Here is a 24,338-nt window from a genome sequence, read left to right as displayed (position 1 = left end):
GTGCCCGTGGGGTTGGGATCAGGGCACCAGCAGCATTTGCTACACGTAAGCCTTTCTTGTCAGTGGCATATTACCCTGGAGGGCAGCCTGTGACCCCCATTTCCACCCAAAGACCACTGGCCTCTCTCAGAGTTCTGTTTGCTTCTCATGAGGCACAGACTGCCTTTAGCTGGAGCAGTGGAGCTGACACCACCAGCAGTTGGTTCAGGATTGACCAGAGAGGGATCCAGTGAGGCAGAAGGCACAGCCAGATTCCCTCCCCGACCCTGCCCCAGCCTCATCTCTCTCCTCACTGCTGTCCTCTCTGAGGTCTTGCTGGTCACCAGGAATAGCCTGGTGGTCCTGGTGAGTGCATTCTCTTCTTTCCTAAGAGCTTCTGCTCTTGTCTCTACCATGCCTTTTTTTTTTTTTTTTTTTTTTTGGTCTCCCTGGAGCATGGTTTCTCAACCTAGGCGCTATTGACCTTTGGGACAAATAATTCTTTGTTGGGGGGGTTCTGCCCTGTGCACTGTAGAATGTTTAGCAGTACCCCCACCCTATACCCACTGGAAGTCATTAGCACTCCACCCCTGAATTATGACAATTAAAAATGTCTCCAGACGTTGTTGCCGAGTGTCCCCTGAGAGGTGCAATTGTCACCATTGAAAATGACTTTCTTAGACCTCAGTTCCAGCTCTTACTCCTTCCCTCCCCCAAGCTCCACATCAGTGATCATTACCCTTCACTATGATCCTGCTTTTCATGGGGGGTGGGGAGAGACATTCCCAATTCTGGGAGATTGATTCTGATACCACCATCTCTTCCACCGGCCCATGCCCTCCTCCAGCCGGAAATCAACGTTCGTTGCCCTGGCCGGTCTGTCTGTCTTTTCCCTCCCTTCCTCCGTGTTCTCCCCACCCGCATTGTCAACAGCTGCAGTTTGGAAGATGCCAAATTTTCATTCCTGTTTCCCTTTTAAAGCCACCTGCTCAGTATAATAAAGCAAATACTATAACGGCAAATCAGCTAATAAAGTGAGATATAACATTTTTGAAAGTTATGTTCATACATTCATTCTTTTATCAAACATTTCTCCAGCACCAAATACGTGCCAGATACGTGCTTGGGTGCCGTGGTGAGCACACTGCCTTGTCCCTCCAGAGAGGTACACAAAATGATTACACAAAAGACAGCCTCACCAAAACTAAGACTATTTTCATTTTATCAGAACACATACACTCCAAATTCTGGAGGCTGGAAGTACAGAAAGCCAGTATTGTACCAGGAACAGTTCTAATTCCTGCTCAATATTTCCTAGTGTGGGAATTCAAACGCTACGATTTAGAGTTATGAAATCACGCTTTGAACTACAGGATTTACCCCGGTCACATTCAGAAGTATGTTACGAGTGCAGTCCACCTCGACAAGCAGGTTTCACAGTTTAACAAGTGCCTGAAACGAAACGGTAATAAATCTTTCACACTCTGCTTTGCCGACATCACATTTGCTGTTCGTGCTTTGTTGAGACTAAGTCGTGGTGCACATGTTTAGGTCATCCCCCCAAGGGGTTTCCAGGCCATCACAAACAGGGTTGCCTTGGCACCCCCCTCCCCCAGCTTTCTTGGCTGAGAGTTGGTTGTTGAGAAAGAAAGCAGAGTACAGATCACAGAGGAGAGGATGTTGAAGGCGTAAGGACTTCTTTGCTGCAGTGAGTGTGCTGCAGGGTGGGACTGCCTGGGTGGGCCCCACCCGGGGAGCGGTTACACCTGGTCGTGGCCACATGGCTGTGGGGTGGTGGTGTGTCCCGCGCAGCCGTACTCCTCTGCACCCCCACTTCTCAGACCTTGCTGTCCCCAATCAGCCCATCCACACCACTTCAAAATGGTGGTAAAGGCAGAATCTTGGTGTCCCAGCCCTGCTCAACCAGAACCTGCATTTCAGCCAGATCCCAGGGTTCACGTGCGCACCTCAGCGGGAGGCGAGCTCTTGTCCTACTGGCACCTGTTACTTCACCCTAAGTAAAAACATGCCGTCCAAGTGTGTAACCGCATTAGTGGGGGGACCCTGGGGGCTTGACTAACCCATTATATCTAAGTTTCTTGTTTTTTAAACTCAGTAATCCGCATGTTAGCAGGCTTCGAATCAACATAATGAATCACAATCAACAAAAGTTTTCAGTAAAAAAGACTAGGATAGAAGGTATTAGAGTAAATCAAGTATTTTGAAACATTTGTTTTATTAAAAAAAATGCACGCGCACGTGCACAACACCTTTATATGTATGTGCTGGGTCATGATAATAACAAAATAGAATTCTGGCTGGGGTTATGATGAAAAAAAAAAGCAAGCAAGCAAACCCCCCAAAATGAACATGTCTCTCTCTCTTTCTATGTCAGTGTTTAAACTAAAATAAAACCTCAGACCTTGGACATATGCCCCTTGACTCTCCCCTGAGATGGTGAGATTATATTCCCTAATTCAGATTCCTGAACAAGTAAAATGTCTAACTAGCATATACGAATGTTAAAATTATCTCAATTACACATTAATGACATTAAGAATTTAAATTTACACTCAGTTTCAAAAACAATGCTCTATCAGAAGATGCCTCAAAATCTTGCAAAAGATACCTTTAAAGAGAAGCTCATTTTAAATCAGGAAAATTCACCTGTAGGCAGACGGAAGGATGTCCCTAACCTGGAAAGGAATAATCATTTTGAACCCCAAAGAAACCCCCAGGCTATGAGAAATACAGGGTATCCCCAGCGTGGCAGTGCTGTTTTAAATTTCTGTATCCTCTGAGTTGTGACTGCTACAAACTTACAAAAACAAAGTATTTGGGAGTTTCAAGATTGACATTTCTTCAATACTCATTTAGCTTTGCAGATTTGGAAAAGTACAATTTCACTTTTCATTGAATTTTTTCAGCGGTTGCCAGCTTCAATCAGGGAGAGTGAAAAAAGAAAAATTAAAAGAGATGTGTATCATGGAGCTTTCCAGGGCGTTCTTGTCGAAGTTTGTAGCTTTAACTCTTCTGAAGGTATTAAACACCAGGCAGAAGGAAGGAAAGCATGTGTGCGGCCAAGGCGCCAGGACCTTGGGAGTCAGATTTCACCACGTGTGGGAAAGAACTAGTGTGGGGGGTGAGGCCAGGTCCCTGTGAAGGAGGGTGCTAATGCCAGCATGAGCCAGGTCACAGGGAAGTGCTTTCTTGCAGGCAGGATCCTGCCAGACAGAGTCCTCAGTGCAAGTGCCTTTGCCCTCCAGAATAGGGGGCCAACCTTCAGAGCTGGTCCTGGGCTTGCCTCGGTCCTCTTGGCTCCTGTCTCACCTTCTTCCCTCCTCTGCCCTGCCTCCGATTTTGCTGAAATGATTGTTCACCCCAGTGGGGCCTTAGAAAGACGCCAGGGAGTTATTTAAAGCAGCATTTCATGAAACATGATTTCAAATATTCTTTTAAGGAACAGTTGAAAATGTTTTCTTTATTTTCTTCTATAGTAAGTATGTCAACTCTATAGACGCTTTGCTTTATTAAAGTTGAAAAAAAAATGATGATGTCCGTATTCTTTAAGATTGCTGTGCTGGGGGGGGATTTGAAAATAATTTCACATGCTGTAAAAGGTGAGAAAACTAGTATTCCCTCTCAGGTGCAGGTGTGAATATACATAGTTTTGCTCATTTTTAAAAATTGTGGGGAGGGTGGGGCAGGTACAGCTCAGTGGGAGAGCGCGTGCTTAGCATGCTTGAGGTCCTGGGTTCAATCCCCAGTACCTTCACTTAAAAAAATCGGGGGATTCCCCTCTTTAAAAAAACCAAAGCAAACAGAAAAAACAACTAACCAACCAAAAAATTAAAAAAAAAAAACTATCCTGTTTTCTTTGTTCCAAAATTCATTGCTAGTGTACAACTCTTTGAGAATATATACTTATGTATATATGTTCAAATTATATAATTTGAGTGTATATGAACATATATATTTTGAACATATACTGAATATATTAAATATATATCATTTGAAACCAATATGAGAAAGGATATTGGAAACATTATAAATGGTCGCTCTTTACAATTTCTTTCATTTATTTATTTCTAAATGGAATAAATTGTGATTCAGTATTGTGGCTTGCTTTTTTCCATAAATTGTGTTTTTACTTAAAGAAATAAAATATTAATTTGAATAATATCAACTTTGTAGTTATTCATATTTGTCAAAATGTATTTTTAACAATTTTTTGCTTACTTGGAAAAGATCTCACTTCTTATTGCATGATGGTTACAAATGCATAAAGTAGCACTGTTGCCCTCAAGACTAATGAGAACATTACAAATCTTGAGGTCCATGCCAAATAGAACATTTTGTTTTTAGAACATTAGCTGTAGAAAGCCACATACTAATGTAGTGGTTTTCCTTTGTGATTTATCATAGATGTTAAGTATGTTCTTTCAATTAAAAAGTACAGTTCATTGTGTTAAGTCATTCTTCTCTCTATAGCATTTTGGGCAAATTTCACATATACACTTTTCAAATTAGTAAGAAAAATAAATGTTTCAACATGCACCAATGCACTGATACAAATCCGCACCGTCAAATCTGTGCTGTGCCCATCTGTAAGTGCCTGAGGCTTAAACCCTTCCCTGTTCTTCCAGTCCCACAGTCAGTTATACATAGTGTGCGTGGTCTGCAGAAGAGCAGTCTTTGGTTCCATGAAAACAGAGTTTGTTTGTTTGTTTATTTGTTTGTTTTAATGAGGTATTAAAGACAGAATCCTTGCTGGAAGTATTGTGTATTTGAATTACTGTATCTTTTTCTTTTCCACATAAGAAATCTGAATCATAACAGTAGCCATTAATTCTACAAATTCTAGTAGATCTAGCACCAAGCCTGGAAGTCAGATCGTTTTGTGCCGGCTGAAGTAGGCTTTGGTGGCTGATGTGTTTGAGCTTGGCAGTAGAATGTTCTGATAGATTAGTAATACCTGCTGTGGAATAACAAGTAGGAGTGATGGCCTGAATGCCATGTGTTTTCTTATCCTGTGTCCATACCTAAGGAAGATTAAATCCTCAAGACATTGTCCCATTATGTTGCCTTTGGCTTCAGTTCTGTGCTTTTAAAGGGATGCTGTACTTGTTCTGAAGACCCTTTCGTTTTCTATTCGATAGTAAATCAGAAAAATCATTTGTGAGTAAGGAGACTATGTAAGAGTGTTTCCAGATTGGCACGTTCAGTGTGGTATCACACAAAACAAAGCACACAGGGAACTTTGTCTCTTTGGTTTTCCGAGTCCTGAGACTCAGATGTATAAATACATAATTAATAGTACTTTAAAAATCGAACCATCAAAACAAGTGAAGCTCTTTCAAGAACATGCTAGGTTCTCAAAATAAAATTGAAGACGATATTCCCTATTATGTTTTAAAATGGTAGAATTGTACTGATTTGTGTAATTTATCATTTGGACTCCGTGGGGTATTTATTTCTCAGTTACAATACTCAGCCTCTCAGGAAGCTTTGGCCAGCCCCTTGACATGGAGAACAGGAAGGAAGTTGATTGTATATAAGAAGATAAGGCAGATGGGAGATCACAGCCAAGCTTCTGCTGGGTCTGCCAAGCTAGGAAGATAGCAAATTTGGCACAGAAGGCGCAGCAGTGCAAAACCGAAGTTGGAAGATCAACAGAGCCTGTGTTTCTTATTTCATCAAGTGAAGCTGAGTCGTCCTCAGTCAGTTTGATCGGGCTCCCCTGAAATCTGCCTGTGGGAAGACCTGAGTAGTGTTTCCTTCCATTATTACTCAACTGTCTACCCAATCTGGAAGTTCCTAATTGCTTACATTACATTAAGTGACTATAAGGTCCTCAAGAATTAAGGAGGTGGAGAAAGAAATCTTCTGTATAGTTGATTTTGGCATTCTTCCCGCAGAGAGATGAGTCACTTGCTTTGACAAGTCCAGGACTTGACTTTTTGAAGCCTGCCAGAGAGAGCGGGAGGAGACGAGTGTTGGCTCCATGTTCTAGCCCCCTGTACAGCTGTCTTCCCTTTGTAGGGGCTGGTAGCCTTCAGGATGAGACGAACAGTGGCCAGATGGGTCTTCATACCTTAGAGGATTCTTGTCGAAGGGAGCCAAGTGCTAAATCCCCGTGGATGTTTTAGGACGTTACCTTTCTAGCAGCTGTGATATGTGCTGTTTGGATCATCAGTAATGGAACTGAGTATTCTCTGGTGTCAGCAGTGGCTTAAGATGGTCTCAGAAATCATCTAAACATTTTCTTTAATTATCCTGCCTATACAGCCATAGTGGCATTAATATGACAGAGCAGGTAAGGCATGAGCCTGGACAGATCTGCATATAAATACGGGCATCTCCACTGGACCAGCTGATATGATGTTAGGAAAGGTTGCTGAACTTCTCTGAGTTTCAATTTCCAATTCTGTAAAAATATTTATTTAAAAAAAAAAAAAAGCCTGCCATGGAGGACTATAGGGAAGAGTAGGAATACCAGGAAAAGACGTTATTAGCGTAAAGTTCAAAGAAAACTGGTGTAAGCAGAGTGATGAATTTAATGTGAAAGTTTTGGGGTAGACCTGCTTCCAAGACACTTTGTCCCGGTTGGGGGAAAAGGAAGAGTAGGAAAAAGGTAAATTTAAGAAGAATATCCGAAGCTTCTCTGCTCAGAAGGAATTTTTTTTAAACCTTTACAATTCATGGTTTTAGAGCAAAGCTAGTCTCATGGTTTCCTTTGGACAAGGTAAAGATACGCAGGCTGCTAATAGTTAGGAAATTTCATGAGTTGAGCAGCCATATACATGGGATGTTTTCATGGATTAAGATCAGGCTGGAGGAGGAGGACCTGCCAAGGACCTCTGGCCTTCTGCCCCAGCTCTGTGTGGATGTTGTGGGTGACACCATGGAGACACGAATGACATGCTTATCAAATGTTCAGAGGTCACAGAGCTGGCGGGCAGAGCCAACATGCCCAACAGCAGAGTATGGATTTAGAGAGGCCTTGAGGGGCTGGAGCAGCGGGCCCAAATCAAGCTGGCCTGAAGGAGGATTTAAAACCACAACACGGCACTAGATACATGTTGGAGGCCTGGATTCTAGGAGACCATTAATCATCGATTTAGCATGATCTGATAAGCAATGCAGTACCTCAGCCTCTACTGGGGCCATGAATTCCAGGACAGCCATGGTACTCAAATTTGAGCTGCAGCATAATCACCTGGAGAGCTTGTTAAAATACGGGTTCCTGGGCCCCATCCCTAGAGTTTCTGATTTAGTTAGTCTAGATTGAAGCTGGAAACTATGTCTTGACCAAGATCCCAGGAGATGCAGAGAAACTGCTGCATTAGAAGAATAACCTTGCTCAAATCTAGGAAGGTTTCGGTAATTTTCTGAAGTACAGAAGTGATTTGGGGTCCCACGCTTTCAGTTAGGTCAAAAGCCCAAAGGATGGAAAGAATTCTGGGAACCATTCTGGTAATATTAAGGGCCATTGAGGAAAAAAAGAGCTTATGGAGAAGAGAAAAAACTTCAGGGATGGAGTAGCTGCCTTCTCTTGAGAGATTAACATGTTAACATTAACAATTAACACTGAAGAGTCTTGGTTGAGAATGTATCCTTGGAACCAGAAAAACCTGGATTTGATTCATAATTCTGCTATCCTTTTATACATCTAACAAATACTTCTGTGGTGCTAAGTACCAGGATTTACACATATTAACTTGTTTAATCCTCATAACAAAAAAATCTTATACAATAGGTTCAGAGAGGTTGAGCAACTTTCCTAAGGTCACATAGCTAGTAAACGTTTGAACTAGGATTCTGACCCAGGGCAGTCCTGTGGAGTCCATGCTCATAAATGCTGCATGACATTGCCTCTCTGTTTATTGGCTGAGTCCCTAGTAACAAAGGCAACTTCTTTGAGACTCAGTTCCCTCATCTTTGAAATAGACACAATCCTTGTCTCATAGGGTTGTTTTGAAGAGTCAAAGGAGATAGTATTTGTAGTGCATCTAGCTTGTGCCTGGTGTGTAGATTTCTGTGAGAATCAAAACTAGGAGCAGTGGATAAAGTTAATGTGAGTCACACTGACTCAAGAGTCTTAAAACCTACCTGTCAGTTATGGGGTCCAGGAATGGTGCCAGGGCATCAGCTTGGGAATGTTTCTTAGGGCCCAAATGGCCCTTTATAGGAACAGTCACAACACCCACATCTTGAGGGAGAGGATGGACTGATACTCTGACTTTAAAATTCAGTGACTGTGTAAACATTGACTTCATTCATTTGAAGTCTTCATCAGATTGTTTGGTTATTTCCCTTTGCTCACTGGAAGATTTCTGCAGATTCTGAAAGATTCTTCAGAAGCACAGGTAAGGCAGTTATACAAGTTAGTTACCCAGCCTGTTCCCTGTTTGTTACTCATACCTCAGTCTTTACCAGCACAGACACCTGTTCATAGTTTGTTGCTCTTCAACACTTTCCTCTAAAAAAGTTAGAGGAAAAAAAAGTTGCCTGGTTTCCTTATACCTCTCTTTTCCTAAGTAACAATACAGTTTGATTTTTGCACGTCTCTGAAACTTTCATATTTGAAAGCAACACTGATTATATTCAGAGCTATTTCATGGTGCTCCTAAGAAGTAGGTTGAATGCTTTCCCTGGTATACATATATAAATATGGTAAGGAATACCAGACTGCTGAGGTGAACAGCTTATCTGGGGTGCCCTGTTTTGTTGGGGAGTTGCAATTAGGGGTAGGACTCATGTTGATGCCAAAGGCCTGTGACAGTCGAGTTGACTTGAAGTGTTTCCCCAAGTCCTGTGTGACTCCTCCATGTGTAAGCATCTCCTTTAACTGGGGTGCCTCTGGAATTACTTAATAGCTCATCAATCTACTGAGCTTATTATATGCTAGTAATTGTGCCAAGAGCCCATACATCCACAGTGGAGAAAGCTGGTTCTGAAGGAGCACAGACGTCTAACTAGGCAATTACAGAAGCTGGATTCTATGAGATGGTTCAGTCTGGGTGTCTACTGGGGAGATCACGGAGAACTTCCCAGAGGAGGTGCTGCTTGACCTGTTTTGAAGAATTAGTAGAAGTCAGACTGGCAAAGTCATGGGTGTCTGTGTGTGTGTGAATCAGGTAAATGTGTACATTCCAGACACATGACTCCCAGACCTCCTGCCACACTGGGTTTCCAGAACCCTAGCACCCAGACCTTCATTCTGTAAGTAGTAGTTTGAAAAGAGTCTTTTTTTTTTTTTCTGGGAAATCTGAGCAACTCAAGAAGATCTAAAGATATTTAATCAGGGGCACCCTCAATTATGCCCAACCATATCAATCTTTAAAGTAAAGGATAAAGTTGAGAAAATCTCTTGGAAAGGAGAAGAAAAAGATGGTGATTGTAAATAGAAAAAGAAAAAACCCAAGATAATGAAAGGAGCAGTTTAGTCATTCCGACATCTTAACAAGAGAAATATCGGGAAGAGAAGACAGGAAAAATGAACAGAAGGAACCCACTAACAAACTAAGTCAGAAGGGTGCGCAAGGACACAGAGACAGATGAACGGACTCTCATCCGCATGCCTGAAACTGAAATGTTGCATTGACACTGTCATGTTCTCATGAACGAGGAGGTAAAACCTTCTTTTCCAAAAATAAATGAAAGAGCGTAGAAGACTTATCTACACGGAAGAGGCGTCGGGAGAGGAGTTTTTCATAACCAATCTTATAAAACTATTTGATACTTAAAACTATGTGTAAGTATAAATTTGACAAAAATAAAAACCAAAAGACATTTTTCATATTAGTGAAAGAACAGACTAGACATAGATGAGGGAAAAAATGACTGAATTTGAAGACAGCACTGATGTGGTCACTCATCATACAGCGAGGACATGGAAGTTCAGATTAAAGAAAAACTCTTAAGTCCTGGACAGAACAAATAAAAACAAATCCACACTGAGACCCATTCTGATGAGAATGCAGCCAATCAGATGTAAAAGGAGTTGGGATAACCACTTGCAAAGTAATCACCATCAAGCAGCCAGCCGAGTTCCCCTCAGCTACAGTAGATGCTAGATGCCAGCAGAATGTGATTTCCAAAATGCTAAGCGAAATCGTCAACCCCAAATTCTGTACTGGCTAAGGGAGACCTCAAAACTGAGGGTAAATTAAAGACCTAATCAGATAAATAAGACTGGGCTGAATAACCTTGCTGAAAGAACTATTAAAAGATACACTTGAATGAGAAGAGAATTGAACCAAGAAAAACCGTAGGCTGCAGGGGAAAATGGTGAGCAAAGAAACTGGCAAACATAGCGGGAACTCTAGATAAGCACTGTTGGTAAAACAACAACAACAACAGTAATAGTTAACACTTTGTGATGAGTGTTTGTAAAAAATAATATCGATGTTAACCACTGCACTGTAATAGCAGAGGGTGAGGGGGAAATGAAATAATAGTCTTCCACAGTCTTTGTGTTAGTCTAGAGAAGCATAGGGGTAATGGTTTTCTTTAAATTTTCGTAGATATGTAAATCTGGGGATGACTTCCGTAGAAGCAGAATAACTTCCAAAGTTATTGGAACTTAACTTTGTGGAGGGAGGGGAATAAAAGAAAATTTCAATCAATCAATTCAGTAGATAGCAGGGAGAGAAGGGAAGAAAAACCGAGGGAGAAGTGTGGCCAATAGAAAAGAACGATAACAAAAACTTAAGGCAGTTGAAATAGATTCAGATATATACTTAACCACAATAAAGGTAAATGAACTGAACTCTCCAGTTTGAAGACAAAGATTGCCAGATTGCATCAAAATATGAGCTTCAGCTCTAGACCCTTTGCAAACCATACCTAAAACACAGTGGCTCAGAAAACTGGAGTGTGATGGGATGGAAATAGATACATCAGGTAAACATGAATTAAAGCTGAAGTAACAAGATTATTAGCTAGATTAAAATATTAAGCTGAGGTTTAAGAAACGACTGTGTCATCACCATTGATCATTTGGTCCGGAGTTTAATGACCTAGATTTAGCTGTGCATTTATGTCAAGAGGCACCATATTTACCAAGCTAATGCAAACCCATTTCTTGAGGCAATAGTTGGCAGTGCTTGCTGAGTCTGTCTAATTCTTGGGAAGTAGTTTGCCCACAACAAGACTCTAGGCCCAAATCAAGTATATTCCTGAAGCAATTTCTAATCAGTGAAAATTGTCCAAGCAACATCGTTTATTTTCCAACTCGCTTCATGTAGCAGGCACATAATTACCTGTGCCTTTTAAAAGATTCTATCAGCAGAGTCTTTAAAGATTATTATCAAATTTTAAAATGAGACGGTGTGAAGAGAGAGCCGTTTCCCACCTCCCTCAAACACGTTTTCTACTAACAAGGTTATGCAGAAATCTTAATCCGTTTAACATTCTGTTAAGGTTTCAGATACTTCTTCCTGCCCTCTTAACCGGCCCTTGCTACAGAAACAGCGCCATGTTCTTACTAATGAGGCCAAAGCAATCTCTTTGTCAATAGCTGGGCCCCAATAGATAATGTGGTTGGGCCCCTGCTCTGGCCAGGAGAGCTAGCAGCCAGGTTGTGTAATTCTACAGTCCTACAGCCGTGAGGGGAGGGAGGTTACACAGCGTGGGCGGGAAATTGTTCCTGCTCATGCATAGACCAGATGGGCTTTGGGTACCAGCTCCACTCAGCTGGGTGCCTTGCCCAGAAGGGGGTGGGGCTGGTAGCCTGAGAAACTGGGTATTTTTCCCAGGCTTCTGGGTCATCGCTGCCGCCTTTCAATGCCCTTTCAAAAGCACCTCGAGGAAACTGCTCATTGGCAGCTGAAGAGCCCACTAGTTCCAGGGGAAGAATCTGGGCAGGAGGAGAGAAGAGCTTTCTCCCCTCTCTATTTTGCAGGGCTCGTGGAAAGTGGGAGGTAGTGCATTTGTTTTAGACACGAGGCCAAAGGTAGCTGTTTAAAATGTGTCTGGTTCTGTTTGGATTTTGAGGCTTCAAGTAATCTGATTTCCTTGCTGCTTGTTACTGTAAAACAATTTTAATCACAGAGATATTTCCCTGACATTTAATAGTCTGGACCAGGGTGTGATCTTAGTGATGCCTTGCTGCCAAGATGCCACCAGTGATAGTTCTGTTTATTTCAAGGGACTTCACATCTGAGACGTTTCTTAAGAAAACCATCTCCTTCTCATAACAAGAGTCTGTTCTGTTTGACTTGAGTCATTTATTCTAGGACTGTGGCTATCAATTGTGTGATTTTTTTTTTTTTGGACAGATTTGTTTAGGTCAAATAAAATGTTAACCCATTTTAAAGGTACAGTATGTACCAAATTGTTCAGTTTGTTTGCAAGCCCATATTTCTGCTGAGCCCCTTACCTGTTTCAAATAATTTTTCCCTTTATCTTTCTTAATTATCAAAGGAATAAAATCCTTATTATTTAAAAAGTCAGCAGTACAGGAAAGGTTGAAAATGAGAGGACCCCATCCCAGTGTCCCTCTGTGACACCACTTAGCATTTGGGGGCTAGCCTGAAAAACAAAAAAGTTCTTCTGCAACATGTGGCCACGCATCCAGAATTTTAGGATGTCAGGCTGGAAAGAGACATTTATTCAAACTCTCAATTTCAAGGAGCTGTATTTGGCTCCAAAATGGGGAGGTAATTTGTCTGAGGTCATCATTTTCATATGCCTGTGTGACTAGACTAGAACCCAAGTCCGTGGCATCTAGGACCCTTTCCGGGATATCACACTGCTGACAAGTTTTTAATTTTTACCTATATATTTGTAATACCTTTTGTTATTATTCTGATCACAAAAGTAATGAACACTCTTTGTAAAGATTCACTATCATCTCACCACCCACCACTGAATGTTGGTGTATTTTCTTCCAGGCATTTTTCTGTGCCATCTTTGTACAAAAATGGGATCAGGCTTCACATAATTTTGTGCATGGCCTATTTTGCTTAATGTATAATGAACATTATTCCATGTCGTTGAACAGTGTTCCTTAAAATTATTGTTAATAGTTGCCTGGCAAACTGTGCTATAGATGTACTTAGCAGCTAAGAAGTCCCGTTCATGGCCATTTGAGAAGGTACCAGTTCTTTAGCACAAATATGTTGTCTTCAGTGTAGCTGAATATAAATCCTGGCTTATTTCACATGATGTCTGGAAACCCCTGAACATAGAAATCATAGTTATCCTATAATTTAGGAAATTTTTGGAAGGCTGGTGGATTGTTGAAACTCAGAGTTATTTCATGTCACTGGATTAGGTCTCCTAGAGTTAAAGTGAATAAAGTCAGATCACTTTAGAGAAAAAAATCTACTTAGCTCTGACTTGGTCAAAGATGATTTAATTGTTGTTAATTAGCCACGTCTCTGTTTTATTAGCCAACTGCAAGAGGCATTAGAGTAATTTGCCTTATTACTTGGTAGATAAAGCCTCTGCCTTCAGAGTGTATTTTATAATGTTAATAAAACAAATAATAGTCATAGTAATTATAGTAACAGCTACTACTTCTTGAGAGTATGCAGTGTGGTGACTACGTGCCAAGCTCTTTACAGACATTACACTCAGTTTTCACAAAGGCCCAGTGAGGTAGGCACTAATTTTAGCCCCACTTTATAGAGAAAGGAGCTGTGGCTCAGAGAGGCTAAGTAACTTGCCTGGGGTGGCACAGCGAGTGACTGACAGAATGCAGACTTGAACCCATTCACTTTGGAGTAAGGAGAGTTTGCCTTACTCCAAAATCCAAGATTGGGGTCGACTTCTTCAAAGCGATTCTGACACTTTTTTTTTTTCTTTTTACTGATTTAAATTCCTTTATTAGCAATGGTTCTTAGCCTTTTGGGGACTGTAGAACCATTTGAGAATCTGTACTGTTGCCTAGGAAATGGTCTATTTGAAAAGATAATTTAAAGTCAAATTTCAGGACATACAGTCTCTAGCCTGAAGACCCCTACAGTCGAGTCTTTACAATTTTTCAATCTTCTGGAATCTTTTGCTGAAATACAAATAGCCCTGTAAGAGGACACGTGAAGTGCTTTATCAACTAAAATCACAGCATTTTGCTGAGGTAGACTATGTAAATGGAAACAAAGACCTGTTCCTCATTTTTTTCTGGAAGCTGTCCGTGCTGGTGGGACCCCTGAGTGTTTCAGAACTGACACTGAGTCATTACTAAGGGATAATTCCTGCGAGGTTACTGCACAGCCACGTAATTGACTCTCAAGATGGCCAACAATTACTTAGTGAAACGTGAAGTAAAGCCTTCATGTTCTCCCTGCTTAGATTAGGGTAGGTTACAGGAACAAAAACCAATTATTTCAATACTAGTTTGTACATGTTAAGAAGATAAAAAGGAATGTGGTACAAAAAAATCACAAATATTATAAAACCAACCCAGTGGTTTGAAAATCGTCTGTGCCACTATGTCCGTCATTAACGCATGTAAGTGGGAGTGAACTGATTTTCAGTGCAATTTATCTGATCATCTCTAACTCTATGATGCCCCTGATGGTGTTTGCTTCATAATTTAAACCAGAGGATTGGTTTTCTTACTGTGATATAACACAAGAAAAGAAATGGTAACTTCTGCTAAATTTTAAATAGGTAAATCAGATGCATAAGCCTCTTGCTTTAGCTTTTCTGTTTTGCTGTAAAAATGACAGAGTGCACTACCCAATACATTCAAAATGCCATTAAGAAAACGTGCAATATACATGACTGGACATTGCACTGTGCACCAGAAACAGACACACTGTAACTGACTGTGCTTCAATAAAAAAACAAATTAAAAAAAAAAGAAAATATGCTAAATAAAATCTCCTTAAAATACATAGAATAATATTATTTGTAGGGGAAGTGGGAGCAAAGCCGTGGGGACAGCGGGTGAAACGTGAGTTACTCTCTGATGTACGCGGTTTGCAGTGATTGCTTAGAATTGAATGGCTAAAATTTAACTTCTTCTGCTCTATGGACTGAAATGTATTTTGAAAGTAAAAGGTGATACTGAGACTCCCAGAACACAAATAAATACATTCTCAATTAATATTTACATGATAAGTACTGACATAAACTAAGTGCATTAATTCTTGTCTTTTTAGAATATGTATAATAGGTAACATTTTGAGGATTAGAGGCCGTCCTGCCTGGGCATCTGAGGGTCTGCTGGAACATCGTCTTTCTTGCTATTACTGTTGGTTTGGAGTTTGGTCTTTCTTCTTGAACAGTATGAGTCTAATTCTGCTGGCGCTTAAATCCTTCCTCAAGAGGAAGTTGGGTGTTCACAGAGGACCATGCATCCTTTCAGGCCACCGATACGACATTTACTGTGCTATGAGGGAGGGGATGCTTGACTCGGTCAATTTTACCATGTGTCAAAGGCTTGGTGGAGGAAACTGAAAGTACTAGCTGAATTATTAGCAGCCAGAGCATGCACTAGTATCCTACAGAACCTCACTCTTCAGATGTGGGCCCTGGGTCAGACACAGGCCAGGCCCTGGGAGCTTGTTAGAAACACAGTGTCTCAGGCCCCAGCCAAGACCTGCTGGACCAGAATCTGCATTTGACAAGATGCCCTGGGGGTCGGTGAACATCCGCCAAGCTCTGCCGTAAAGCAGTAGAGCAGTGACTGAGATGCTGCCGCCATGATAACTCTGAAGTGTTCACTGCAGTTTCCAGATTTGCTCAGCTTTTCTCAAAAAGGCGGTGTCCCCAGCGGGAAACCAGACCTGCCAGCTTAGAGAAGTGTTAAGACCAGAAAGGTCCTTCTGCTGAGACTTCTTTCCCTCCCTCCCTCCCTCCCTCCCTCCCTCCTTCTCCGTCAAAGAGTATGTAGTCCAGTAAAGCCTAACAAATCACAGTCAGATGAGATCTGACAATTACTGACACCAAAAGACCCCGAACACCACAATTTGCATTAGTTTCATCGTCTGTCTCCCAAAACTATTTCTAGAGTGACAAACAAATTGGAAATTACGTGGAGTCACAAAATTCACCACCTTTGCCCCTTTACCCTCTACCTCAAATGGATGCTAACTAATGGCCGAAGGGATTAAAAAGTACGAAAGAGAATTGTTAAGAAGCCTGGGTGGTATACACACTGGTTACTGAACGAGAGGAAGACAGTTCAACACGTTTATCACTATCATGTACGAAAGTCTATTTCATAGTCCCACAAAGCGGAGAGGAACCTGGTTTTTTTGAAGACGGTTTCCTTCCGGTGACAACCAAAACAGATTGAAAGAACACATTCCTATGAGCTTCAAAAACACTTTTAACTTATTTTTAAATGATTTGTGCTGAGAATCTAAAAGGACTGTATGCTTGCTTTCTTAATGGCTTTACTGGCTTAGGTGAGAAGGTAACGGTTTGCAGAGAAATTCAGTGAAGCGGCTGATAAAGTGCTTTAAAAAAACAGATTTCAGAGGGTAGAGTAATAACTGTGATGTCAAAACAGTATCCTCTCATTGTCCAGTCCACTGAAACCAGCACTGGGCCCAGCACAGCCGTTTCCCTCATCAGCCAGACGAAATGGAGTAGTAAAAATCACTCTTGGAGTTCATTGACTCTCAGAACACAGTTCTCTTCTCCTCCTGTTAATAAAATACCTCCTTGGAAGGAAGCCAGAATTTTCTTAGGCAGTTTAGACTTTCTGAAATAGAGGAGAATTAGAAAGGGGAGGTAGCGAAGGAATATAGAAGTAAAAAATTAACTTTGAGGGTCAAAATTCTTATCTAAACAGATTGACTGGTTTGATTATTTTTCAAGTATTATGTTCATACCAGTGTTTAAATTGAATCACAAGTAATGATTTACCTGAAGTTATGCTGTGTCGTCAACTCTCAGCCACACTGAGAAACAAAATCACCTCAGAATTCACGTTTCTCACGGACAGAAGGACACATGGTATAAACTAAAGCCCCCAGTTGAGTGAGATCTTTCAGGGTCTCAAAAGCAAGGGTTTGGGGGGTGGGGGTGGGGGGAAGGATAAATTAGGAATTTGAGATTTGCAGATATTAACTACTGTATATAAAATAAATGAACAACAAGGTCCTACTGTAGAGCACAGGGAACCATATTCAATATCTTGTAATAACCTATAATGAAAAAGAATATGTATATATATTTATAACTAAATCACTACTCTGTACACCAGAAACTAAAACAACATTGTACATCAACTATATTTCGATAAAAAACAAAAATAATAAAAAATAACAGTAAAAATTTAGTGTGCCCTTTGCTCACTTGAAAAAAAAGCAAATGTTTAATAAAGAAGGACAGGTAGGAACAGAAGAGTTTTGCTGAGTAGGTTGAAGAAAGGATTCAAAGTCAAATTCAACATCACATTGGCCTTCCATCTCTACTTAGCACCTGAGGAATGGAGGTGATCAGCCCCGGTGCTCAACGTCCATGAAGACCTAACTCTTGATGTTAGAGACCCAAAAACAGACTTTGTAGTTTCTGCTGTCTTTTTAAAAAAAAAAAGGACATCTTTATTCCCATAGTGCCTAGCACGTGGCCAAACACTCAGTCCATGCTTGTTGAAGGAATGAAGTAGGGAGTGCTGTGTAAACTTCATCCTTGTTCTCAGACTATGAATGGAACTCCTTTCCCATGTAGGAGACTTGGTTGTGGAGAACTTTGGGCTGGGGCCACTTTGGAAAATGCCATTCATGACTCCATTCTGTAGGGTGCTGCTGAAAACTAAAAATAAAGCTTTGGTCTGGAAAGCTCTGATTCTCGTTACCTTTGTGATCTTGGAAAAGGTATTTATTCTCTCTGGATCTTAGCTACTTAATTCTAAAATCGTTATCTCTTGATCTTGTCCCATTCTAATGTTCTATAAGCCTGGCCCTGTGATTTCAGGTCTGTCTCTAAGCAAGGACAAAGATAGGAATTAATGAGAAGAGAGGGAGACTGTAAATTCCTTATAAGAAAGTTTCATCTAAAACCCGTCTTCTGTGCTTAAAAGGAAATTATACTCTTCAGTTAAGCCCCACCTACCCTTGTAAATGCCAAGCATAGGTCCAGTTTTAAAGTGTTGTAAAAACTGTATCCCATCATTTTTATAATAGCTTTATTGAGATATGATTCACATACCAAAGCAATTCGCTCATTTCAAGTGCACTAAAGTTCTTCCTAGAGTTGTGCAACCATCACTATCTAACTTTAGATCATCTGTATCACCTCCAAAAGAAACCTGGTACTGGTTACCACTCACGCCTCATTCTGCCCCCAGCCTTACGCAACCACTAGTCTTCTTTCTGTCTCTAAGAATTTGCCTGTTGTGGACAGTTCATATGTAAGGAATCATACAATATGTGGTCTTCTATGGCTGGCTTTTTTTTTTTTCATTTAACATTTTCAAGGTTTAGTCATGTTGTAGTATGTATTATTACTTCATTGCTTTTTATTGCTGCTTAATATTCCGTTACATGGATATACCACAGTTTATTTTCCATTCATCAGTTGATGAGCGTTTGGGTTGTTCCACCTTTGGCGAGTATGCATAGTGCTGCTATGAACATTTGTGTGCAAGTTTCTGTGTGGATGTACATTTTCATTTCTCTTAGGTATATACCTTGGGGTAAAATTGCTATGTTATATGGTAACTTTATACTTAACATTTTGAGGAACTGCCAGACTGTTTTCCAAAGTGCTACACCATTTAATACTCCCCTCAGCAGTGTATAAGGTTTCCAATTCTTCACGTCCTCTCCGACAATTAACATTTTCCTTTTCTTTTTTTTTTGGATTATTACTATTCTAGTAGATATGAAGTGATACCTTGGTGTGGTTTTGGTTTGCAGTTTCCCTTATGGCCAGTGATCTTGAGCATCTTCTCATGTGTTTATTGGCTATTTTTATATCTGTTTTGGAGAAATAGCCTCATATTCTGTGTATTATTAAACTGTGTTGTCTTTTTATTTTTGAATTCTTTATATATTCTAGATACAAGTCCCTTATCAGATATATGATTTGCAAAATTTTTCTCCTGCTTCAAATTTAATTTTTGGATGCATTTTATTTCCTTTTTTTTAGAAGTCTTGGAATCTTAAAGAACAGGTACTTTGGTCTCAAGCCAAATAATTCCCTAATATACAGAGACATGAAGAATCTATCTTTATTCCTAAAACACCTATGACAAAGGAAAACCAAAGAAAATGGTACAATGGATGGTCCAGCTGTTTCCTGATAAGAAGTTGGCGCCAATGGGGAAATTAATCTCTAACTAAGTTATAAAGGGAAATAAGTGGTCAGAGGATATGTGATTAAAATCGCCCATAGCTTATCATTAATAGATTTGCATGGAGCTCCACCATGTATTGGGATTAAATAAGAACAGTTGACAGTCTGATTCTCATCTTATTGAGACTGATAGTCATGATGACAACACAAGAAATTTTTTAAAAACCTGTATATACTGTAAGATTTAAAAAAATAGTTCTTGAGCGATTTTCCTTTATTGTTTCCTTCTATGTCTTTTCCAAATATTGAATATTGAATATATGGTTTAGTAATTTTCGTTCACATGTTGGAAATAAAAACATATAATAACATATATATGTATTTTTCCTTTTTAAGGATCTCTCTCACTAAAATCAATGATGTTCATTATTCAAATGCCTTCTTCAGTCAGCTTGTTGAAGTCTTTAAAAGAGCTATCCCAGGATTAATTTATCCACTGAGCAATTAATTGCACCATCTGTATTTCAGACTCTGGGGTTGGGGCGGGAAGTAAGGGGGTAGATAAAACAGACCTTGACTATGCCTCATGGAGCTTACAGGCAATAAGCAAGTGAAAATTCAAATAAATGTGGAGATACAAAATTTAAAAGTTGCTATGAAGGAAAAGAAGAGGGTGCTTAGAGAGAATAATGGGGAGACCTATTTTAGGCTGAGAGGGTCAGGGAAGGACCCTAGGATATATGGAGAATTAGATGGAGCCAGCCAGCCCAGGAGGCAAGAAAGAATCTGCTAGGTCCAAGGGAGGGCACGAAGGCTAGTGCGATAGAAAGGTCAAAAGTGATGAAATCTAGGAAGTGGGCAGGGACCAGTCCACATAGGAAGTTGTAGCCCACATTGAGGAGTTGGAATTTCATTCAGAGCATAGTTGAATGGTTTTAAGGGTTTTAGCAGGGGAAATGACGTGATCGGACATAAACTTTAAAAAGATCATGTTGGCAGCTTCATGAAGACTGATGTGTGGAAATGAGGTAGAAATAGAACCGAAGTGACCATTTAGAAAGCTTTTGGAGTTGCCTGAGTGGATAGTGCTGGTGGCTTAGACTAAGATGGGACAGTGGAAAACCAATAAGGTGAATGGATTTGAGATTATTTTGGAGATAGGGTGGAATGGTTAAGAGTGTGTTTTCTAGAGCCAGACTAACTAGGTTAGAATACTAACCTCCCTTCTTACTAGCTGTGTATGGCTATGGGCAAATTAGAGTTGTTATGAAAATTGAACGAGTTAATAATGCTGGCTATATATCATCAGAGTACCTGGCATGTAGTGGATGCTTTTATAAGCGTAGTTGTTGATACTGTTTTACTGTTCAGAAGAATAGGTGTTGGTCGTGGTTTAGATGGGGAACTGGGCAGAGGTGTCAAAGAGAACGGCTGGATTTCTGGCTTGAGTCCCAGCTGGGTGATAGTGACAGGGCCTGAGATGCAGGAAGCCAGAGGGAAGCAGGGTTTGAGAGGAAGGAAGACCAAGATTCTCGTTGTGGACATGTTAGTTTGAGACGTGCATGAGCTATCCAAGTGGAGACATCAGGCAGCTGGAATCTGGTGCTCAGAGTAGACTCCTGGTCCAGATGATAGCGCTTAAGTTCAAGATCACACTAAATGGTACTGTATAAATTTGCAGAAGAGCCAGCATTTGGAAATAATTTAACCTTGTCCTGGACTGGCCAATCTAGGAGTGAGATATTAAAACAACACTGCGACCCCGACTTTCCTTGGAGAGGTGGCAGATATGGCAAAAAGTGTGTGGAAATTGTCATCAAACAGACCATCTTTTAATCTTTCCTCCCCCTCTTACTACGGGCATGACTATGAAGAGTTACAAGTGATGGTGGTTGATTCAGTGGGTTGGAGAGGAGGAATCACAGACAACTTTCTTTCTTTTTTTTTTTTATTGAAGTGTAGTTGATTTACAATGTTAGTTTCAGGTGCACAGCAAAGCAATTCAGTTATACATACAATATACGTATCTTTTTAGATTCTTTTCCATTATATGTTATTACAAGAAACTGAATATAGTTCCCTGTGCTATACAGTAGGTCCTTGTTGTTTATCTATTTTATATGTAGTAGTTTGTATCTGTTAATCCCAAACTCCTAATTTATCCCTATCTTAAGTGCCACACAGCTTGCAAGGCCAGTTTGTGAGATGGACAACAGAGGAAAGAATGTTTCTTGGAGCCTGAACTTCCTCAGGGGGAGGTTAATGTATTTTCCCTGTAAGTAAGGACCAAAGAAATGTACATAAGATCCCTCGCATAGTACCTAGCACATGGAAGATGCTCAATAAGGTTTTTCTTGTGAGCTTTGGGCTCGTATTCCTTTCTTGTCTCAACTGCAAGCATCTCAACCACTCTGCCTGGATCTGCTTCCATTTTCAGATTAAGATGGAAACGGGGGACAGAGCAGGGCCTGGAATAGGGTGAGGTGAGTGAGGTGCTTGCTCTGGGCGCCAGCAAACTTGGTAAGTCAGAGAAATATTATTTTAATGCAATATTTTAAAAAATCAAAGCAAATGCAAAAAAATCCATGGTAACATATATTTTTAATAAAGCCAGGATAAATATCACTGAGTTCTCCTTTTGCCTGGGATCTTGGCACTCTGTTTGGCACTATGACAAAGTGAAAACAAAGAAAAAAACAGCTTCCATTCCTGGGCTCCCAAGACTCTTTCTCATCTCTTCCAAAGCTGGTAGCTAAGAGCCAGGCAGCAGACCTGTGCACTCCGGGGAACTCTCTAGATGCTAAAGAACGTGTTCTAAGCTGTGCTCCTGGGTACACTTGAGACTGGGGTTTGGAGCCTTTAAGCCCAGCCACGACCCTCTTCTATCAGGTGCAATGTGGGAGCTGGAGCCAGGTTCCTGGGTTCGCTGCCCGCCGCCCCCAACCCCGCCAGTAAACGCAGACCCTCGTGACCCTGGAACTGTTGAGCAAACAGCAAGTGAAATATCCCCATGTTCTATTAGAGGCTTGAGTTTAAAGGTCAGCTCTGTGCTTATCGGCCGTAAGTCTGATTCACTCCCTAAATGACTCTCAGGGAGTTTTGTGCTTGCAGTATGGACTGAGAAGATGAGCATTTCCATGCAGAGTGGGGAGCTGTTTGCTTTGCAAGGAGCTGTCTTTGCCAACAGGAAAACTGCAGGTCAGCAGCAGGTGAGAGATGAATGGAGGTCCCCCGCAAGGACCACTTCCTGCCGATTTTGACTTAGAAAGCTAAAGGTACACATGGTGCATTGGTGGCTTGTGGCTTTCAGCTCTTTCCTGTGAAAATCAGAAAATTTCCAACTGAACCAATTTGTTCATTTCAACAGTGTCCGCCGGCAGATAAGAAGTAGTTAATGGACAGATTTGTCAAAGTGCTTACCTAGCTTGAAGAAATCAGTTGTGGCATTTTGAGCTTTCAGGTCACTTTTCCTCTAACAAAAGGTGGGAATGGGGAGGGGAAGGTTTGCCAAATTTTAAAAAGTTATATTAAGTGTTTTTATTTCAAGTTAGAGAAAAAAATTCTAACTTTTCAGACATTTTACTGCAAAGGCAACATACTGCCATAACGTCCACGTGCGAATGATTTGGGCTGAGACTAATGAGTGAAGTGAGTCACATTGCTTACTCAAAGCTGCTGCTGAACACGGGCTGCATGTCAATGGCGCTTTAAGATTGCAACATTTTGTTTGGCGACCTTCATACCAGTTGACTGCATGCACCTTAATCTCGCTCTCAAAAAGAGCTGAGCCTGCTATGGATTTGGTCGGTGGTTGGTTTTTTGTTTTTTTTTTTTTTAAACCCAGTTTTTCATTTACCTACTGCTTTATAACTCCTGGTGTAATTTGTTCAAAAGGATGAAGTTCATTCTTACATAACCCAGAAACCTATCTTTGAATTTTTATGAAAAATAAGTGCGAGGGTTGCCATGAATTGAGACTGAAAAAGTCTCGTGGGTAGATCAGGTGGTCCCCTTTCCAGAGTCCAAGTAAAGAATGCTTCAGAACAATTGTAGCATATGCATGCAAATGTGCAAGGGGGAAGAAAATGCCTTTTTTGGGGGAATAAATTATCTGTCAGACTTTGAGATTTACAATTAAAAGTTCAAAAGCATAAGAATAAACATCAGGATTTTTAAGCTTTTGTTGGGTTGCCAATTTGTAAATATGGTGTCTGTGTAGCTCTCTCTCGCTGTCCGGTTCCCTGCCCCTCTGCAGATACTGCTTTTTCCACATTCAATCTTTATTTTTCAAGAATTAATGCAAAGATTTTTCAGTCTATGAGTAAATTTTGTGTGGGCCCTGAGCTACGGTTGTATAGTATACCCATAGAAGTTTTCTTTCTTAAAGAAGTAAGTAAGAATTTCAGTTGTCTAAGTAAGAATATTAAATATGTAAGTTGTGATACTTCGTTTGAAAGGGTCTAATTTGTTCCCCTTCTTCCTTCCTTCTCTCCCTCCTTCCCTCCTTCTCCCTTCTTTTCTTCCCTCATTTATTCTTATCATGTCCATTTGAGTGCTTAGATGACCTTGTTTCAATCCCTATAATTACTCATTTTAAGTCAAAGCAGTTAGTCCCACTGAGAACCTGAAAGCCAAACTAGTATCTTGTTTAAACTCCTACTATCCACCCAAACTTAATTTCCTCTTTCCCCCCTTTATTCCAGTAGTTACTAAGACTAGCGTTTACGCAGAAAGTCTCACCAATATATTGCCTCCTTTGAGTTTAGATACTCTCTTATTTGTAGTATTTAGCTAAAAGATGAGGCTAGTATTCTTTAAACTGGCTACCCTATTCTGAAAAACTTCACTTACCTCTTCAAACCAGTAGTCTCAGAATTGTGGACAGGTGTTCTGCAGAAAACAGTTAACCTGATGTTCAGTTTTGGGGAGAGGAAGTAAAAAAATTCCACTGCAAATTAGAGCTGTTGGACTACACATTGGTCTATTAATAAGCTCCCCGTGGAGCTAAAATACAGTGCTGCCATCTTTTCTCCCATGGTGTTCCCCGATGTGGGTTACTTGGTCCTGGGGATTTCCTGCCGAAAGCCCATTTCTGTCAATCAGCCATCGCACGTTCCTGGGGATGGTGAATGTGGCAGCGGCAGGGCATCCTG

The 24,338-nt window shown here is 40.7% G+C and overlaps 1 protein-coding gene across 6 annotated transcripts in view; it reads left to right on the top strand.

Moving 5' to 3' along the window:
• The window catches only part of THRB (thyroid hormone receptor beta), a 382,589-nt gene that overhangs the window by 14,984 nt on the left and 343,267 nt on the right, over positions 1 to 24,338 (top strand). The window contains exon 1 of one of the 6 annotated variants that reach the window (XM_010987799.3): positions 19,734 to 22,394. The exons of the other annotated variants lie outside the window; for them this stretch is intronic. The gene's annotated coding sequence lies outside the window, so the exon portion shown is untranslated. Of the gene's footprint in view, positions 1 to 19,733; positions 22,395 to 24,338 lie in introns of those variants that run through there. 6 annotated transcript variants of the gene reach the window in all.

This window comes from Camelus dromedarius, chromosome 2 (assembly GCF_036321535.1).
Source record: "Camelus dromedarius isolate mCamDro1 chromosome 2, mCamDro1.pat, whole genome shotgun sequence".
Taxonomy (NCBI): domain Eukaryota; kingdom Metazoa; phylum Chordata; class Mammalia; order Artiodactyla; family Camelidae; genus Camelus; species Camelus dromedarius.
This window is presented reverse-complemented; position numbering and strand designations above follow the sequence as displayed.